This window comes from Orcinus orca, chromosome 17 (assembly GCF_937001465.1).
Source record: "Orcinus orca chromosome 17, mOrcOrc1.1, whole genome shotgun sequence".
NCBI lineage: Eukaryota > Metazoa > Chordata > Mammalia > Artiodactyla > Delphinidae > Orcinus > Orcinus orca.
The window spans coordinates 79,992,960-80,014,895 of NC_064575.1; the positions used below are offsets into that span (position 1 = coordinate 79,992,960).

The window sequence follows — 21,936 nt, forward strand, 5'->3', positions numbered from 1 at the left end:
CCGACCGTCATAGCTTAGCCTTGCCTACCTTAAACGTGCTCAGAACATTTACGTTAGCCTACAGTAGGGCATAATTATCTAAAACAAAGCCTATTTTATAATAAAGTGTTGAATATCTCATGTAACTTATTGTGTCCTGTACTGAAAGTGAAAAAGAGAACGGTTGTATGCTTACAGAACGGTTGTCGGTGTATGGATTATTTATCCTCAGGTCTGTGGCCGAGAGGGAGTTGCAGCTAGCTGTCACTGCCCAGCATCATGAGAGAGTATCTGACCACACATCACTAGCCTGGGAAAAGATCAAAATTCGAAGTACAGTACCTACTGAATGCATATCACTTTCACACCACCAGAAGTCGAACCATTGTAAGTTGGGACCGTCTGTATTTGATACTGGTTAAGAACTTGAGCTTTGCCGTCTCAGACCCTGGAGCTGAATCCTCACCCTGCTCCTTTGACAAGGAGCATGATTATTGTATGATAACTAAGCTGTAATATCAGCTAATATCCAACCAGGGAAAGAGAACCACTCTTGCTATTTCAAGTAAAGAGGGACTTAATGCAGGAAAATGTTTACAATGATGCGGAAAGGGCTGAAGGAGCAAAAGAGAAGAAAAGATTGTTACCCCTAAATCAGCTAGTTTTCTACCCGCCCCTGTGAACGCTGACCTGTTAGCTGTTGTTACCGAATTGTGCCACTGCAGTCAGCAGGATCCCCGAAGCCGCCACCCCCCCCGCCCCCACCGCCCCCGGAGCTCGCCAGACATCATCCATGTGGCTGGAGCCCACAGTAGCCTGTCTTAAATCCCCTGCCCCTTGCTAATGTCTCTGCAAAAGTGGACAAAGACGGTTCCTCCTTCCTTCCACCCTCCGATCTCCCTCAGTGCCTCCCGTTGGTAAAATTAAATAAGCTCACTGATGGTAGAGTCTGGGAGATGCAGTTTTCAGTCTCCAGCTCAGTGGTCCAGAGCAGCACTTCTCACACCCTGTCTTCTGGGGGGTCTGGTTAAAATGCAGATGCTCGTCTTAGCAGATTGGGTGTCAGGTGATGCTAATGCTTCCAATCTTCATACCACACTCTGAGTTGTAGGAGACCTTTGAGGATGCTCTCAAGGCAGCTGCAATGGTGAGTCAGTGACAAGCCAGCACATCTTGGGCACACATTTTTCTCTCTGAGCTTTGATTTCCGGTGAATAAAATGGAGATAATAACATCTGTCTTATTTTTTCCCAGGTGCTGGTTAACTTCAGGCTGCCTCGTGATTCCTCAGAAAGTTACTGAAAAATAGAGATTTCATGTTTTTAACCCAGAGATTCTGACTCAATAGGTCTTGATTAGGACTCATTGTAATAAAGTTCCTCAGCTGATGCTGGTGAGCAATGAGGTTTGGGAAGACTTGTTTATCTCGTAGGATTACGGTGAGCATTAAATCAGGCATCATGCAAACATTTATCACAGTGCCTATTGCATAATAAGATAAATAACTGCTTGCTATCGTTATGATCGTTGTAATTATTAACTCTAACGGAGAAGATGCATGTGAAAGCATCTAGCCCAGTGCCTGCCACACGTTCCCCACAGTCCAGACTGGTACCCAGTGGGAGTGTAAAAATGACTTAGTAATTGACTGGCTGGCAGCACATGTATTTTCACTTTGGCTGATTACAAAATATAAGACCACGTTTTAAATGATCTATAAGACACATTCAGCATGTCGAGTGTGAAATTCTATGAAAAATACCAAATCTCATTATGAGGACATGGCACAAATGGCTTCCTAGGCAGATGGTTGGAAGGTTCTCTTCCTAGAAGGATGTCTCAAATCTGAGCAAGAGAATATTTGCCTTGAACCTTGTTGGACCATGTCGGCAGCAGAGGGAATTCTGGACAACGTGGTCTGTTCATGCTCTTGGTCTGCCTCACTCCATATGACTCTGAATTTATAGATCTGATCTGTCAGGGATTTTTTGGGTAAAATTACAAGGTGTGTCTTATTGTTTTCTTTCTCTGCTGTCTGGTGTTTTTGCTTAAGAAGAATGTTTTTAAGACTCCAGAATGTCAAGGTTGGGGGGAGGGGTGTGGGCGGGATCAATCTCAAATAGAATCTCAAATAGAAATTGTGTGTCATGTGCTTTTAAAAAAATCTGTAGAATTTCTCCCAGATGAATGATATCAAAAATGCACCCTGTGAAAAAAGTGCTTCATTAAAAGGCATGAAGGAATAATGAGATGGTAATAACACCATTTGGAACAAGATATTGTACAAAATATTTATTTATTTATTTATTTTAAAATAATTTTTACTTATTTATCTATTTATTTGGTTGTGCCAGGTCTTAGTAGCAGCAGGTGGGCTCCTTAGTTGTGGCAGGCGGGCTCCTTAGTTGTGGCATTTGAACTCTTAGTTGCAGCATGCATATGGGATCTAGTTCCCTGACCAGGGATCGAACCCAGGCCCCCTGCATTGGGAGTGTGGAGTCTTAATCACTGTGCCACCAGGGAAGTCCATACAATATATTTTAAAGGCAAAAGAAAAAGGTAAACCATGCAATGAAATCGCTAGGTTGAACTTGGGCAAACTTCTGCTGTAGAGTACACTCTGCAGCAAGTATCTGATCTTGCACTTCTATCTCATTATCCTGGTGAGGACTTTTCCCTCATTTTCAAGACCTGGTAGCTACTAATATCTCAGACAGATGAAGAAATACTGAAGGTGTCTGCACCGCATGCATGAGAGTCAAACAAAGAGGCTTGAATCCCAGTTTTCCCATTTATTAACTGGGACAAGTGGCTAGTTTTCTTGCATTTCAGTTTTCCAATGTATAAAATGTGGTTGAATGATTAAGCATATGAAGTACCTGGCACAGAAGAGAAGTTTACTAACTCCTAGGCATCTTTCTATATCCTTTATCTTGGCTCTTCCAATAGACAGAGGACTTCAAACAACTTATCATCTTTGCTGCCATTTCCTTGTCTGTTCAACAGAAGTCATAATCCATGCCCTAGTTTAATTATTAGGTTGTTGGAAAGTCAGGGATACAGGGGGACATTTTGAGAAGGACTGATCACATACATGGGAGGCAACGGCACCATCTGTTTCATGGTTTCTCACTGCCCTTGAGGGAACAAGGGCTCATAGCAACTCTTCCCCCGACTAGTGTGGGTTAGTGACCCCACGTTCAGCCCTCTGGGAGCCTTTTCATTTAAGAACAGGAGATAAAGGAAAGGTTCACCTGGAGAAATAATTCATCATCAGTGGAGTACTCAAACCAATGGAGTAAATTTTTCTAGCTCAAGGCATTTTCCAAGGTCTTCAAATTAGACCAGTGTAGCTGACGCCATGAAACATACCCAGTTAGGTAACTGCTGACACACACATTTTTCTTTCTGTAAATGGTTTCCAAAAATTCACATTTGAAATTTCAAGCACAGTTCAGGGGAGCCCTATATTTCATTATTCTCAGGTAAAAATTTGAGAAAATGGTTTCTTTGCTAACACAGAAATGGGGATTAAGTGCATAAAAACACAGAATTATGCATTTCTTTTAAGACTCCCATACAATAAAACTTTCCAAAACTATGTTTTATATACCACCTATTTGGTGTTATGTAATAGGATTTTCTTTCAAAAAAAGATTCTGTGGTGAAATTAATTCAGGAAACACTGAGTTAAAACACAGTCAGAAGTCTGCAGTATTTCTCAGAAAATTGCTTTATAAATTTATAAGAGCAGGTACAGTGTTCAGCCGTCCCCACTCTTATTTGGTTATTGAATTTCACTGTGAAACTGTGTCCCTAGGAAACTTGCTACTCAAAGTATGATTTTTGAACAAACAGTATCAGATTTACGTGCAGCTTGTTAGATATGCAGACCCCCAAGTCCCATCCCAGTCTTCCCGAAACACATTTTAGCAAGAAGCTTGGTGATGTGAGTACATATTAAAGATTGAGAAGCATTGCCTCATGCTACTACACACATTGGCTACAAATTATGGAGTAGTGATTAGGTGCACACAAGGGCTTTTCTGAAGATCCCTCCAAGTGTATAGATTGAATAATAGCCAGCTGAATGCTAGAGATAGAAACCACCTTGGAAATCATCTACTTCAAAGGACTGCAAACCACCTTTTAGTGGCATTAATGGGATGTTCCATGGAAAACCCTATAAGAAGGAGAAAATAATCAGAACTCTTCTGGTTGAAGCCAGGGATGGCTCCTTCTCTCCTGACACTCCTGGTTCTTCATCTGTTGAGTAATTTAAATATTTCATCCTGGAGATGTTAATGTTATATTTGGAGATCCTAGATTTGATTACTTGTGTGTTTTGTTTAATCGGGCACTTAATTTGATTAGATTCAAACAGCAAACTCTACCTCTTGGGTGGTAGTTCAAATTTAAGCTCATTTGTTTTCTTCTTAGCTAGAATTTGTCCCATACTTGCGTAGTTCATGAGTCACCCAAGAGATTGGGAAGTTTATACTTAGAAATTCAGGCTCCCCTTTCTGTCTCCCTCCTTCTAATTATCTTCCCTCACTTTCTGGTCAATGTGGTCACTTCTATCTCTGTCCTCTGGTTTTACAGCCCAGAAAGATGGTAGATTTCATTTGGTTTTGAGCTTAGAATTTTTAAGAAATGTTTAGTGAGGTGTTTTGCTTTTTTGCTTTGCTTTGTTTTTGTAGACATGCAAAATGGCACTGCCTCTGGCGTGACTTCAAGTCACTTGCTCCTTGCCGTCCTCTTTCCTCTAGAATTAGTCTGCTTCTGGTCCCTCTCCAGTAACTCTAGGTCATGTTTTATCTTTTTCCTGCACAAGTGATTGCAGTTATTTGTGAGAGAATCATGGCTGGTAGGAGGCCCCCCCTCCTTTTTTTTTTTTCTTTGAAAATGCCTTTATTTCACTAAGTATAGAATTTTAGCCTTCTCTGATCTCCTTTCACTTCTTTTTTTTGTTTTTATTTTATATTGGAGTATAGTTGATTTACAATGTTGTGTTAATTTCAGGTGTACAGCAAAGTGATTCAGTTATACATATACATGTATCTATTCTTTTTCAGATTCTTTTCCCATACAAGTTATTACGGACTATTGAGTAGAGTTCCCTATGCTATACAATAGGTTCTTGTTGATTATCTGTTTTATATATAGTAGTGAGTATCTGTTAATCCCAACCTCCTAATTTATCCCTCCTCCACCACCTTTCCCCTTTGGTAACCATAAGTTTGTTTTCTAAGTCTGTTGGTCTGTTTTTGTTTTCTAAATAAGTTCATTTGTATCATATTTTTGGATTCCACATACAAGTGATATCATACGATATTTGTCTTTGTCTGAAATGGGCAGAAGATCTAAATAGACATTTCTCCAACAGAGACGTACAGTTAGCCAAAAAGCCCTTGAAGAGATCCTTAACATCGCTAATTGTTAGAGAAATGCAAATCAAAACTACAATGAGGTATCACCTCACACCAGTCAGAATGGCCATCATCAAAAAGTCTGCAAACAATAAATGCTGGAGGGGGTATGGTGAAAAGGGAATCCTCCTAAGCTGTTGGTGGGAATGTAAATTGGTACAGTCACTATGGAGAACAGTATGGAGGTTCCTTGAAAAACTAAAATTAGAACTACCATATTATCCAGCAATCCCACTTCTGGGAATATATTCGGAGAAAACCATAATCTGAAAAGTTACATGCACCCCAATGTTCACTGCAGCACTATTTACAATAGGAGCTCCTTCCCATATTCCTCCTTCCCCTTCCCTCTACAAATGCCTAAAGCAAACTCTAATCTCGTAGTTTAGTCAAATCATGACTCAACAATCTATTGAACCAAGATTTTATGGACAGTATAATAGTATTGGGTGAGGGGTGGGGAGAGGACAGAAGTTCAAAATAGGATAAAACCTTTAGTGTTTTAGTCTATTCTTCTAAGAGTTGGGTTGGCTTAATATTTCATCTTAGGTTGGCTACGATCCAGGGTGATAGGTGTTCTTTCCTGGGTGACCAGTAAACGGGATTCTATTCCCAGTTCCATCATTAACTAGCTATGTAGCCTTGCATACATCATCTTACTCCTCTGGGACTCAGTTTTCTCATCTGAAATAAGAGCTAGTGGTCCTAGGGAATCTGATTTCCTGTTACGTTTAGTGCTGTCTCATTTTACCAAAGCGGAGTGGCTAATTCTTGGAGCCCAGACGCCTGGAGAGTTGTAATTAGGGCACTTTACGCTCTTGATTTTTCACACTCAGGGCTGTTAAACACAGCATCATACTGTGAAGACACGAAGGAGAGGTCTTTTGTTCCTCAGAGCTTAACATACAGCACATTGGTTCTTCTGCTAATTGGGTTCAGGTCATTCTGAACAACCTCTTACACTTTCAGAGTGGGATCAGAGAAAGCCTGGCAGACACAGGGGATTGCATAGACATATGGGAACAAATTCAGGCTATAAACCTGAGTTCATTTATGAGGCAACCAGAGCTCAGGATTAAATACAACTTAATTTAGTTCTTCATGGAGGGTGTGTTTTGAAGTCATAAATATCAGGGTCTATATCCTATTTCCCACCTAAGAACTGTGTGTCTTGGGCAACTTATTTCCACTTTCTGAGCATCAGTTTCCTCAGGTGTAAAACTGAAATAACAATCTCTATAGTTTATGGAGAGCTATGAGGACACAATTAGTAACATATTCGAAAGATCTAGTACAATGCCCAACATGTAGTTTTTTTTTGTTTTTTGGGGGTTTTTTTTTGCGGTACGCGGGCCTCTCACTGTTGTGGCCTCTCCCGCTGTGGAGCACAGGCTCCGGACGCGCAGGCTCAGCGGCCATGGCTCACGGGCCCAGCCGCTCCGCGGCATGTGGGATCTTCCCGGACCGGGGCACGAACCCGTGTCCCCTGCATCGGCAGGCGGACTCTCAACCACTGCGCCACCAGGGAAGCCCTTCTACACCATTCTTGACAGTCTGATAAAACTATGCTTGAACAGTTACAGTCTAGGAAACAGTACTGACCAAGGCATCAGTTCCTACACTGGACAGCTATTTATCAGTAGAAATCTCTGTGTCTCAAGAACAAATCTGTTTTTACTTCTGCCTTAAGGTGCTTCAAATAAGTGATGTAATACTATCTCCCTCCAACCATGCTGCAAAGTACTAAAAACTCCCTGAGGTTGAACATCCTCAGTTCTTCTGTTTTTATGTGACGTGTTTTAGTCTATTCCCTGCCCCCTCTCATATGGTCAGCTTATCCAAAATGGGTCAAATTATTGTAGCTAAACACAATAAGTCAGGTGTGTCTACCAGCACATAACAAAATACAACTGCTAGTTCCTTCATCATTTTACATATCTAAGAAAATATTTTAAATATTTAATCCGGGGAAATTAAATCAATGTATGTGTAGTGAACATGTATGGTTTGCTTCCCTGGAGTATTTTCCCACTTCATGAGGGGATGGACTCAATTGTTATTTGGAGATGCCCACTCCCCCACTCTCATGTTGTGTGGTTTAAGTTAAGCTCACCCCTAGTCCTAGAGAAAGAGGATATGAAACATACCCACCCCATGATAACTGGCCCAGTGGGGGGCCCACAACCTAAACCAATCCAGTCAGAGTGCACTTCATGACTTCAATTGGTCACACTTCACATGGTCGTTTTTATGCTGGATTTAAACCGAGTAGGATGCAGCCTAAGAACTGCATTGAGTTAGGTGGTGCCTCTGAGATCCTACTGGAGAATGAGATCAGCACAGAGAAAGCAGAGCCAAGATCCAGAGAAAAAGAGAAACCCAATCCTGCTGGCATTGTTTAGGTACCTGTGCAACCACACTTGAAGTCAAATTGATTCCTGAAGTCAAGTTGATGAGTCACACAAAGCAATACGTTCCCTTCTGTAGTCAAGTCAGTTTAAATCAGGTGTTTTATTACTTTAGACTGAAATAATCCCAATTAATAATAGACTGGAGTCCATTCAAGATCTTGGGAAAGAAAATTAAAGATTGTCTTGGTTCTGGTGCAAGCTTATAGGCAATTTTCTGAGTCTATTTAGACTTGGATAAAATGGGCACTTCATGTCCATTCTCAGAGGAAATCCAAAGATGTGTCCACAGAGACCTTCAAGAAAACTTGTGAGAATGGCATTCATAGAGGCATATTACTAACAGAAATTAATCCTGTCTTTCCTTTGTTGATGGATCAAATATATAAGATTGGAAGATGCTACACGGAGGCAACAGTGGACTGCCTCTCAAGAACTGGAGAATAAAACCATTGCACTCTTGGAACATAAGCTGGTACCTAATACATAATGTGCCTTTAGGAAATGTGAATTGAATGAACAAATGAGTGACTGAATATATTACCCTACAACTGCTCATTTTTCCAAACCTAGGTCTTCGGAATCAATACATATTCAAAGACAGAGAAATGAATATGATATTTACGCAGCCCACAGCCACCATGAGGAAGCTTTAATCTACTTACATGGTAATCCCCAAGGTACCCATGTGGACGATCTGGTGTGCGAGTCAGGAGAGGGCAGTGCCCTGGCAAAGAGGGTGTCGAGAAGACCAAAATATAGTTATCCATGAGACAGCAAAGCCACACCTACAATGCCCCTGTTTTCTCAAAGCCCTCTCTCACCTCCCAACACCATCTTACATCCAATGTCTTAGAAGTCTGAGACAAGCAAAGGAGTGGGAATCTCGAGTTCTCTCTCGTAGAGCATCATCTATCTGCTCTTGAAAAGCTCTGGGCCTCGTGTGTCAGTGCAACAGCCCTTGGCTAATTACATCGGCTTTCTCCGACACAGAAGACTGAGTGAATTTTTACAAATGGAAATAATAAACCCAGAGGAAATATTATGAAAGTGAATGTAAACATTCAAATTGAATGTAATCATGAACAAGTCACAGCTTAGACTAAGGAAGAATACATTATGCTGGAATGCAGACCTGGCTTTGTTCCTCAGCATGACTGCAGGGCGGGGGTGGTGGGAAGGGATCCCCACGGAAGAGCCCACATGACTCTGGACTTTAGATATAATTCGATGAGCCATCACAAAATTGACCTCTGAACTTGACCATGAACGCAGGTCAATCACTTGAGCTGGAAAATAATAAAAAGTATGTAACTTCTTTGCAGGAGCCATGCATTTCTTGTTCAAAAATCTCAGTTTTTCCCCCCTCCACTCTTTTCTGCTAATTCCTTGAGATGCATTTGACCCAGATTTGCTGATCTAAATACCATCATTTTTTCCTCCCCAAGATATTGCCGAATAGGAATTTTTGTTTTTCAAACCAGGTCTTTATTACTTCTTTATCGTCATGATTTATTTTTTTCCTTTTATTTCTACTTAAATTGCAGGTTCAATTCAGTGACATCATCTTTTGGGCCAGTTACAGGCATTATCTGGAGCACATTCTCTTTTATCTAAAACACAAGAGTCTGGTAAAAGGTCACTAACTTTCAGACTTTCTTCTGAAGGATGTGTCTCGTTTATACATTTTCCCCTGTTTGTGTATCTGAGATGAACGTTATCCATGCTCTGTACATTTCCCCCACCCAATCTTTCAAAAAGGGTATTCAAGTTTTCAAAGAAAGTCCGTCTCTACACAGGTAGATCACTTAAGTCACGTTCCCCATCCTGAAACACACACACATAGCCACATAAAATCTGGCTTCTCTCACTTCTGCATTGTTCATATCTTTAGCTTTCAACTACTCATCCCAACCTGTCTTGAGCCATACTAACTTTTGTGTAGACTTGACGCTGTGATCTTTCTTTCTCATCCTCTTAACCCACATGGCAGTAGGCACTCTGCAAGATGGCCTCCAATGAGTCTTGCTTCCTGATTTTCATGCTCTTGAATAGGGGTATAACTAAAGGAGTATTTCAAAATGACAGAGTATGGCTTTTAAGGCTAGGTCATAAAAGTCAGTGTGGCTTTAGCCTTGTCTTTTCTGGAATCACCCAATCTGTGAGATGCCAGCTGCCATGTTATGAGGACACTCAAGCAACCCTATGGAGACATCATATGGCAAGGAACTGCAGCCTCTTGTCAGCAGCCTGCAATCACTCGTGGAGCACGTGAGTGCACCATCTTCAAAGTGGATCCGCCAGCCCAAGGAAGCCTTCAAATGACTGCATCCCAGCCAAAATCTTGACTACAATTTCACAAGAGAGCCTGAGCCAGAAATACCCAGTCAAGCTGCTCCTGGACGTCTGACCTACAAAAGCTGTGTGAGATAATAAATGTTTACTGCTGTTCTAAGCCACTGCGTTTTGGAGTAATTACACAGTAGCAGACAACTAATGCATGGGGACAATCTACGTTCTGCTTATCTAGCTTCGGCATTAGTTTTCTTGCTCAGACTGAGATGGAAAACAAACAAGCAACAATTTAAGTACTTTATTTATTTTTCAGTATCTATAACTTCAGTGAGTCATAATATGTATGCATTACTATTTATCAATTGAATAACTGGAATAAAATCATACCTATGATGCAGTTTATATGAGAATTAAATAAGACAATGCATGTAAAAAGTTTATCAATGCCTGGCACATAGTTGACTCTAAAGAAATGTTATAATAATAACTAAAAATAATAATTATTATTAGTTATTATTATTTTATTACTAATATTCTGGTGCTCAGGCAATTAAGTTGTACAAGGTCATGGTTGGTAGTAACAGGTCATGACTCAGTCCCAAGTCTATTTCATTCTGTTATCCATGCTCATAATAACCAGTTGGGCTACAATCATATAATACTGTATAGTACTGTGGAGCCAAGCACTGTATTGGCCATTTGGGATAGAAAGGAATGCAACAAACATTCTTCTTCCTCAGGGTTTTATAGTGAAGTAAAGGCAACTTATATTTTATAAGTATAACCAATTCTGAAAAATACCAGGATAGAAATCCATGCAGTGTGGAGTAAGGACACAAAGAAGAAAGTGACCAGTCAGCTAGTTGGGTTTAGTCTTACTTCCAGCCATTTTTGACCCAGTCCCATCTGGTCCTCATCTTCCTCAACCCATTTCCTACAGGTGTCCAGCCAACCACACCAAACTGCTTAATGTCTCACATGCTCTCCTGCATCCTGACATCTCACAAACTAAAATGCTCACTCCCTTTATTCAGAAACCAGCACGCTTCACAGGGGACTGTGGCTTCTGAAGGGCAGCGCTCCTAGGTCTGTGATGACCAGCTTTGGGACAAACCTTGGTGGATGCCCGTTGGTGGCCTGAAGCCCCTGTGGCTCCTTGTCTTGGCCTCAGCACTAAGTGGAGGAGGGAGAAGATGAACATTCCAATAGCAGGAAAATGGTAGATAGGCAGCTTTCGACCATTAAGAACTAGCACAGTGATGCGGATGAAGTTTCACCCTTGGAAGGACTCTCCTTGAAAGACCCATCTTCTCTAAGAACCTTCCTCCAGAACCTCACTGTGGCTTAATCAAATTTAATTCTCCTGCCATAAAGAGAAAATGGGGGAAATCTTCTTATTCTTCAAAGGGGGCCCAGAAATTGAACGTTTTGGTTTAGCTGTGAGTCTTTATTTTTAATACATGTAGCTTTCTATAGACATGGTGTGCTGCGCCAAAGAGTCTTCACATCCATCAGTGGCAGAGCTGGCCTACTCAGCCTTTGGTGGCCACTGGATAATTGCAAATGGGAACATCCCACAACATCATCTCCATTTTATTAAAAAAAAAAAAAAGACGCAGAGGAAATAAAATAACTTTGCCAAAGATTACTCAACTACTAAAGCACAAAACTGGTATTTGAATGCCAACTCTAAGAGGGTGGAGAATTAGATTCTATTCTAGGATTAGTGATCTGAAAATCTGGATTTCTGTAAAAAGATCATTCTCCGATCCTGAAGTGAATGTGTATATCAACAATTGTTACAGAAGTATTGATTATTCCAAAATCTCATTTCTTTTCTTAATTATACTAGGTGGTAAATAATAAAATCAAGAATATGGGGCTTCCCTGGTGGCGCAGTGGTTGAGAGTCCGCCTGCCGATGCAGGGGACACGGGTTCTTGCCCCGGTCCGGGAGGATCCCACATGCTGCAGAGCGGCTGGGCCCGTGAGCCATGGCCGCTGAGCCTGCACGTCCAGAGCCTGTGCTCTGCAATGGGAGAGGCTACAACAGTGAGAGGCCTGCGTATGGAAAAAAAAAAAAAAAAGAATATGAAAAATATCTGAAAAAACTAAAAAGATTCCTCCAAAATACTGAAAATCATGTTCGTGAATGGAAAAGAATCTGAATGTTTCCCTTACCTCCTCTTCTTTCTTTGTGATTTTTTTTAAGAGCTGAAGAATACCTTATATCAGCTTTCATAATTAATTTGAAGTAGAGCACACAAGTTCATGCAATAATAGTAGGAAAATGCATAAATAAATTATGGGTCAGGTAAGACATTTCCTGTCTCACCATGAAGTGTATAATTAAAGCAGAGTGTTACTGGTGCATGAACAGACAGGCAGCACAAGGGGTGGAGTATAAAGTCCAGAATTAAACTGAAATATATTTCGGAATTTGGCATTTGATAAAAATGAAATTATAAGTCAGGAGATAAAAAGTGATTATTCAATAAATGGTGTTAGGAAAAATGGTAGTGATTTGGAGCAGAATATCTCAACCCTTACACCTAAAGAAATTTCAGATGATTCAAAGACTTATTTTTTTAATCATGTAGTTACTAGAAAAAATATACATATAAAATCTCACTGTACAGAAGGCATAAGTATGGCATAAAGTCCATACTCCCTGAAAATGTGATTAATTTGACAACACAAAAACAAGTCTGCACAGGAAAAAAACATAAACAATGAAAAAAGAAAAAGATAAGCTGAAAAAAGCACATAAATTAAGCACAGACATGAAAGGTCTATTCCCTTAGTATATAAAGAGCACTGTAAATTGATAAGAAAAAAACAGGCCCTCTAATAGAATATATGGGCAAAGGATGTGAAATTACTGATGTTCAATGAAGAAAACTATAAATAATCCTTAAAACATTGAAAAATATTAACACATATATTAAAAGAGAAAAGCTATTAAAAGTATAATGTTACATTTTCCAGCTATCAGATGGGAAAAGATCCAATACTTTGAAAATGCACTATGTTGGAGAAGAAATAGCTTAATGAACATATTTATATATTGCTGCAGGAATGTAAGTTAATACAACCTCTAAGAAAGGCAGGTTGGTGCTTCTCCACTTTTCTATCCACACTCCCCTTATACTTTCTCTGCAATGTTTGCAGGTTTGGGGTGAGAGCTGAATTGCTCAAGGCAGGAGGAGCTGGGAACTGCCTTCAGATCAACCCTCCTCAAGATTGTTCCTCCAAATGAAAATGAAACACTGCCAATGTGTACCAGTGTCCAGTTATTGCCTATCAGGTGCACCCTAAAGGAGGGTAGTGAGGTACCCCAACATTTCTGGTACCTCCCATTGGCAAACGCCACCTGGCAAAGAGATCTAGGCAATGCAGTCTGCAGAGATAAAGCTCTGAGGGCACAGAACACCACAAAAAAAGGGCAGAGAAAGTATAAGGGGTTGTGGATAGAAAAGTGGAGAAATACTCAAAGTATTCTCACACAGGGGCTTCCCTGGTGGCGCAGTGGTTGAGAGTCCGCCTGCCGATGCAGGGGATGCAGGCTCGTACCCCGGTCCGGGAAGATCCCACGGGCTGGGCCCGTGAGCCATGGCCGCTAAGCCTGCACGTCTGGATCCTGTGCTCCGCAATGGGAGAGGCCACAACAGTGAGCGGCCCGCGTACCGCAAAAAGAAAAAGAAAGTATTCTCACTGACAGAAAGTTTTCGGTTTTGTTCTGGTTTTAAAACACTATTTTACCAAAGTTTCAATATCCCAGTAATATTCTACTATTGTGGTAATAGTCAATGCCTATCTAGACTGTCACACATGTGCCTGTGTCAGTCTGTCTCTGAAGCTGCTATTGACACCCCAGGAACTCACCATAACTCTACCTGGGGCAGCTTCACTGAAGAGTGACCGCAAAACTGGGTTCTAAAAGATGTCAGAATTTGCCCGGGGCAGGAGGAGGAGAAATGGCTTTTGAAGAAGAAAAGCCTGTTTGTGCTATGTAAGAACATGGGGGGAAAAAGCAGAATGTCTTCCAGGTTGATGATGAACTGTGCAGCTTTAACTCAGAATGGGATGCGGGGCAGAGAGAGGAGATGAGTTTAGATGAGCAAATGAGGTTCTCTTGAGAAAGGCCTGGTAAACCCTTGTAAAAGAGATGAACATCTCCCCAGATATCTCTAACAATGGGATAACTTTGAGGTGCTCTGTAGAAAGTGTCCCTTGTTAAAAGTTTGGAAAGTGGTGCATTGTATCACTCTCAGAGATTTACAACACACGGTAGCATACTTAAAGCTCTGAGAAGCCTCAACAATAAAATATCTTCAGTTTTATTTAATCCAGAACTTCAGATTTTTGTTTTCAGGAATTAAGCCAGAAAGTCAAAGTTTGCAGAGCCATACTGGTGAGGGCAGAACCTCTTCGCCAACACGGTGCTAGAGGCAGAGCCTTAAAGAAATGTTTAGTATCGATGTGAGCAAAGATGAATAACTTTCTTGAAAGAGTAACAGGGGTAGTGAGGGCTCTGACAAAAGAAAATGAACCTTTACTGCCTACTTTTCTCTTTTACTGGAACTAGAAGCATCCGAAAGAGGATCCGTAGCACCTGGAAAAAGAAATGAAAATTAGATTATGATGGACTCTATTCTTTATCTCTCTCTCAATGAAGAGGGTTTGATATTTATTATATGTAGTTCTCGTTTGTTATATTAACACAAAAATTGAGCCTAAGATAATGACGTGGTAAACTGCGTATTGATTTCCATTTGAGATGTTTCTTCCGTTTGATGTTTATTTTCTTCCACAGGGGACCAGGCTAGATCGGGAAGTGGGGGGCAGGCTGAATAGTATCATTTGAGGGTCCAGAGATTAGAGGAGACATCTTCTTTCTTTCCTTTTTCGTTTCCTGTCCTCCTCCTGCAGGTCCCTCCAACATAGGCCATCTCTCCCTTCTTCCCTCGAGTTAAAAGCAGCCTAAGTCAGATAGAAATGGGTGAAAAGATAAATCACCACCCCCCTGCTGAACACAGAAAGCTAAAAGGGGGAAAGAAATTGCATTTGCCTTTGCGCTCAATATATCAAAGTAATTTATGTCATAACCACTCTGCCTGCTTTCGCACATATTTGGTTTTAAATAAAATCAATCTTTCCCAACTTGTAATAGCTTTCTTTGTAAGGCTCTTAGAAAAAAAAGGTGCTGGAATCTGGTTCCATTAGAAGCGAGTTTGATTTATTGCCTTACAAAATCACTCATTCTAATGACGCACAAGGTTAAGAGACATTCCTCACACACATTAAACAGTTAATGACCAGCAATGAGCTGAGAACTAGGTGGTTGAGCTCACACTCAGTCCGGGCAGGGAAGGGTTAATTGTGCAGCCTTTTAGACCACGGGAGGGGAGCAGCTCCAGAACTAGATGGGGTTAGAGCTGACTCTGAGAGGTGGGACTAACTGCTGAGACCAGGAGGGATTCCAGGATGCCCAGAGAATATCCTGGGGACCAACAAGTGGGTCAGACAGCGCCTTGTGGACATTTCCTAGCTGGGGAGGGAAGGTGACCACCATTTGTGAACACTTGCTGTAACAATGACAAACATACCTAGAGAGGTTACTCTGTGCCTGGAACTGCTCTGTACTCATAACCACACTGTGAAGTCTGTGCTATAATTTGCCCCCAATTTACAGAAGAGGAAATGTATAAAGAGGTTAAGTAGTTGCCCAAGGTCATCACACAGCTAGTAAATAGCAGAACTGGGGCTTCCCTGGTGGCGCAGTGGTTGAGAGTCCGCCTGCCGATGCAGGGGACACGGGTTCGTGCCCCGGTCCGGGAAGATCCCACATGCCGCGGAGCGGCTGGGCCCGTGAGCCATGGCCGCTGAGCCTGCGCATCCGGAGCCTGTGCTCCGCAACGGGAGAGGCCACAACAGTGAGAGGCCCGCATACCCAAAAAAAAAAAAAAAAAAAAAGAACTGGAATCAAGCCTGTCTAATTCTGGGTAACCGGTGCTTAATCATGCCACCCTCTGGCCTCCTGTCTTATCTACCAGATGCTGTGTATATAAGACTCCATTTTTGATCCCACATACTATTACCCCTTTTTTATGACGGGGAAGCCGAGGCTCTGAGGTTGAAGTGTCTTGCCCCAACTCTGTCTCCCTGTCTCCAAAGCCCGTTCTTCCTTTAGCAGAGACTTTCAAGTACTGTTAAAGAGGGCAACCAAGAAATAGCATCTCAGCCCCAAATATATCTACCACTGACGCTGAAACACATACAGCATTTTGTTTTGTTTTGTTTTTCTTTCCAGCTTGAGGTACGTACAAGTTCTACTGCAAAGAGCTGATTATTAGGCAGCATTACGCTGAGAAAGAAAGAGAAATGGGTTTGGAAGTCAAATAGATGTGAACCTGAAGGACACTCCGCTTTCCTACACAGTAGCTGTAGTTTGTTAGCTCTGGGCTAGTTGTACTTTCTTGGCCTCAGTGTTATCACTGTAAAATGGGAACAATAATCCCCACTCCAGGGAGTCCTGGGATTCGATGAGATGAAGAAGGCAAAACTTTAGCACAGCGTGGGAAACACAGAAAGCACTTAGTAAATGGAAGAAGTCATCATTGCTATTGGTCATCCTTCTCACACCCTCCCAACCCTCCCTCAGGCCATCCTCTGGTGCGACCTCATGGGAGAGAGGAAGGGGAAGGGCATGATGCACTTGCCTAGGGAGGAGAGATGTCACTGAAGGGAAGGAGACAGTTCTCGGGGTCTAAGGGCACTGGCTGTTTTACAGTTTGAGGTGCAAATTTGATGATGATGAAAGGGATGAAAAGATGACGAAGGGGAACTCTAAATTCCTATTTTTAGACATTCATTGCTATTCTCCTACTACCTGGGGCTTTTGATAAATATATCACCTCTCTGTTTTCCACAGACCACATAGTCTAGGGGCTAAAGAGAGGGCGATCGTAAGAAAACTCACCCACAGGCAAGTTAGCCAGCCAGATGCCAGCCAGCCAAGTTAGAGTTCTGTAAAACAAACTGAGGTGTAAGAAAAGGCATAGTACCTGCTGGGTTTGTGACCATGAACTTAGAGTCTCCAGGTGTGAGTCCCAATATTTACTTCTGAACTGAACATATTTGGTGCGGGATTCAATAGTTGAAGGATCACCCATAAGTGACATAAACATCGAGAACAGACGGAAAGTATTATTTTCAATTAAATTCAGCAAAGCTGCACTAAGACTCTTCTGTGCCTGAGTATGTGCTAAACCCTTGAGAACTGAAGGAGAATAAAAACTATGGTGAAGCTTGCATAGAGTGATATTGTTTAGAAGAATATAATGAAGCAGTTAAGAGCAAATCTTGGAGCTAGATCTCTGGCTTCAGATCTATCTCTGTCACTCAGTAGCTGTTGAACATTAGCTTGTGTGTTCAACCTCACTGTGCCTGCAAAAGAGTGAGAAATGGACTTCAAGAAGGTAATAAACATAAAGTCCTCAGAACAATTCCTAGCGTATAGAAAGTGTGTGTAAAAGCTAGATATTTTTATCACTGAATTTAAAGCTGGAAAGGATCTGAAAGATTAACTAATCCAACCCACTAATTCCACAGAGGAGGATTCTGAGGCTCAGAAAAGCAAATGAAAAATAAATTCCAACTGGATCAATGGCAAATATATGACTTCAAAAGTAGTAGAAAAGTGTACAGAAACATATCTTTGTGATATGTGATATTGGTATGTGATATGTGATATTCCCTAGAATAGGGAATTATTTTTTAGACAAGAGACAAAAAGGTAATTCACAAAGAAGAAATTGATTAATTTTACTACAACAAAATTTGTGAGGTTTGGGGCTTTGAGCTACATGATATCAGCCTAACATCTGAAAAGGGGAAAGGGCTGGAGATTGAGTTCAACCTCATGGCCACTGATTTAATCAGTCGTGCCTGCATAATGAAATTCCAAAAAAAAAACTGGATGCTGAAACGTGGGTGGGCTTCCCAGGTTAACACAACTCCCAGGTTGTTATGTATCAATATGCCTGGAGGGTGACATCCAGGGGAAGAGGATACAGAAGCTATCATTTGAGACCCTGCCAGACCTCACACCTCATGTGTCTCATCTTATGGCTGGTTTTGCTTTGTTCCTTTTTTGCTATCACGAAACTGTAATCATATGTATAGCTCTTTCCTGAGTTCTGTAAGTCAGTCTAGTGAATTATTGAGACTGAAGGGGTAAAGGGAACCCCCATAGTCTGAAATGAGGGCAGTCTTCTCCTCTGAAACTTGGTCTAACTCCAAGTACTTAGTGTCAAAATTTGCATTCCAGTAGCAATCACAAAAATGGAGATAAAAACAGAATGAGACAAAATGCTGATTAGTCAAGGTCATCCCAATGCCATCACTTCTACTCTTTCTGCCTTCAAATGCCTCCTCCCTTTTCCCTTATTGTTGAATTTCTCCTTATTCTACATCAGGCTCACAGAAACCTTTTCAACACTTAAAGCAGAGTCCTCTTCCCTGACCATCCCCTTTCCCTTTTTTTCCATTTTTCAGCATTATTATCTCAAGTGGTATTTTACAGCCCACTTCCCCTAGTAGACCAGGAGCTACTGTGGACTTGACAGTTTCTGAGTGGCCAGTCTTTGTAGCCAGCACCTGGGTTCTCAGCGCCTTGTTGCAGGAGTTCAAAATGGTGGAATAAATACATACATAAGAACACAGGTGCTGAGATGAGTCTTGAAGTTGGCATTTAGTAAGGGTCATGGCAACTACTGAATGAGGCAGCAACATACTTATTCCTATTCCACAGGCAAAAAAATCTGAGGCTCACGGCAAGTCCACGACTTTAATCTCACCATAAAAGAATCATAATTTAAGGTTTGTTTTATTCACATCTGTGTCTCCAACATCTAATATTATCTTGGCACATAACACTCAAAAAATAAATTTTAATTAAATGAAAGAATGGATTCATGAGTTAGGGGAAATTGCTGGGTCAGCAGAAATGGGCATTTAATAGATATCGCCAAGTTGCTCCTTCAGAAAGGTTTATATTCTCACCAGTGTTCCCTGCATTAGGACCCTCATTGTGAATCAATGAGATAAAAAATCAATGAATCAATTGATTCATTCATTCATCAATCAAAAATCAATGAATCAATGACAAGATAAAAAAATTATTTTAATATATTTTAACCTTTTCAAAGAACAAATATTTTGGCTTTGCTGATTTTCTCTTTTCTGTTTCACTGATTTCTGCTTTTATCATTATTTCCCTCCTCCTCTGTATTTGGGGTTTAGCCTGCTCTGATTTTCTAGCTTCTTACATTGGAAACCGGTCATTGATTTTCAACCTTTCTTATTTTGTAGTGTAAGCATATAAAACTGCAAATTTCCCTTTTCATTCACTTTAGCTGCATCCCACTTTTAATATATTGTGTTTCACTAACATTCATGTTCCTGTGTTTTTAAATATCTAGTCATTTTATACTGCATTCTAGACAATGCATCTGTGAAGGATGCCTTGCAGGGATTCTAGATTACACTATCTTCCTCTAAAGTGTGGGGACTTCAGTTCTTGTGGGCCACCAGTTATTGGAGAGTCGTATTGACACTGTCAAGCCTTCAACTGTTGCTTTTATAGGTGAGTCTATTTCAGTTTTGTACTTAGTTCTAGGTTGTGACCCTTACACTAGAGCATGAGGCCTAGTGTTCAGTTGACTCCTCCACCATGGTATCTGTGATTTTAGTTGGTTCTATATCTCTGGAGAATCCTGAGTAATACAAAGTTAAATGAAAAACTTTAATTTATATGTACTTCATAATCCCAGTTTATCCTCACATATATGATCTTATTCGCTGTTATTCTGCAGGGGCCCTACTGATGGGCTGGTGAGGCATGGGGGCGATGGGAAGCCTTCTTTAGTTCTACGAGTAGGTCTCAGACTTCTAGTGAGTCTGTGCTCTTGGGCTATGACTTTCACCTGTGTTTTTCAGTTTTGTTTTGTTTTTCCCCTTAGGAGGAACAGAAAGTTCAGAAAATGCTGGAGTTATTATTTCCCTTCCCTCAGATCAGTTAGGGTCTATTAAACCCCAGTAGGTTAGACTCTGGTTAACTAGTTTCTCCTAAGGGCAGGCCTTGTTAAGAAGAGAATTCTCTGGCGTTTTCCAAAATGATTACAGTAAGTCCCCTACTTACAAACGAGTTCTGTTTCGAGAGCGTGTTCGTAAGTCCAATTTGTTCGTCTAAGTCCAACAAAGTTAGCCTAGGTACCCAACTAACACAATCGGCTATATAGTACTGTACTGTAGTATGTTTATAATACTTTTCACACAAATAATACATAAAAAACAAACACAAAAAATAAAGATGACATTTTTAACCTTATAGTACAGTACCTTGCAAAGTACAGCAGTACAGTACTACAGCTGGCATACAGGGGCATGTTCTCATCTTTGAAAGTTTGCAACTTGGAGGTTCATACACAGGGGATTTACTGTACTTTTCCTCTTTCCCTGCCAGAGCACAGGGGAATTTTTTTCCTGATATTCACTATGAGACTCTGATAGGGTTCCTAGAGGTAAAACTCACAAAAGTGTGCCCCCCAAGACTAGGGCCCCCAGGAGTTTTTAAGCCTCCGACTTGTTCATCCTGAGTCTCCAATATTTCACCAGATTAGGTTTTCCTACTCCCATACTGGGTTCTGTGAAGTTTCCTGCCCCTGGGCTTCCGCTCCAGTGAGTTGTAATTCTCTGTAGTCACCTGTCTGTCTCTTCAATGTGCGGGGCAGCAGTCTGCCCTATGACCTCAGTTCTCAGACGCATCTAAGAGGAGTTGTTGATTTCCAATTTTTCAGCTTTTTCTTGTTGTGTGAATGTGAGAGGCGAGTCCCAAGTTCCTTTCATGCTTTACTGGAAATTGGGAGGCTGCACTGGTTTATCATTGAAATAACTCTACCAGTTAAGGAAGGCTCATTGCATTGCACCCTATTTATAGATATGAAGACCTTGGTAGAGGGATAATACCTTGCTGTAAAATAATAATAATGATCCAAGCTAGGATGAGAATAGGAAATTCAGGGCTTTTTGCGCTGAAACAAGCCGCCTGTTACCTGCAGGTTGAGTGACACCATATAAGTCATCTAAGTTCCCTAAATCTCAGTTTTTGCATCTGTAAACATTTAAAACGTCTAACAAATTTTATCATTTTATATTTGGTCTAGATAGTTTTTATAGCTCTTCCAGATCTCATGGTGAGAGGAAATGGCTTGTTACATACAATTCAGTTCAGTGATGTTTTCCCCAAATCTGCAGCTTTAATAATCTGACTAGGCACCTTATAAATGGAAGGCACTGTGTCTCATGCACGTGGAGGGGGAGGAGTGGGGGGCAGGTGCAGGGACTGCAAACCCAGCTCAGCCCACGTCTTAAAGGGTCATGATGTACGGAGCTGCCTGGCAGCCCTGGCTTCCTCTCTTTCTTGTTAATCATTAACCATGTGAGAAAAGCCTTCTTATTTTAATCTTCAAGGTTGCAGGAAGTCTTCCCATCTGTAACTGCTTGGTTCCCAGATGGAAGCCAACAGAAGTTCTCTCTGCTGTCAGCCCAGCCACACGATGCCTTTGACAGATCTTTTTCTAAAAACAGAATTTGCTGTTTCCAAGGAGCAATGGAAGGGACACTCGAAGCAGAATGCCAGTCCCAGAGGGTGTGAAGATCACACTCAGATGATCTCAGTGTCTGGGTGCCAGCTGCAGGGATGTGAGGACAAGCTGGGTTTCGAGTTCCAGATAAAACTAGCGGTAGGAAGAAGAGACTTGG

At 41.3% G+C, this 21,936-nt stretch overlaps 1 long non-coding RNA gene across 1 annotated transcript in view; it reads right to left on the reverse strand.

Moving 5' to 3' along the window:
• The window catches only part of LOC117199645 (uncharacterized), a 44,654-nt gene extending 30,956 nt beyond the window's left edge, over positions 1–13,698 (reverse strand). The window contains exons 1-4 of the long non-coding RNA XR_004480922.2: positions 8,952–13,698; positions 8,482–8,543; positions 917–1,277; positions 176–289 (exon numbers count right to left, since the gene is read on the reverse strand). This is a non-coding gene — a long non-coding RNA (uncharacterized LOC117199645). The remainder of the gene's footprint in view (positions 1–175; positions 290–916; positions 1,278–8,481; positions 8,544–8,951) is intronic.
• Positions 13,699–21,936: the final 8,238 nt, after the last annotated feature.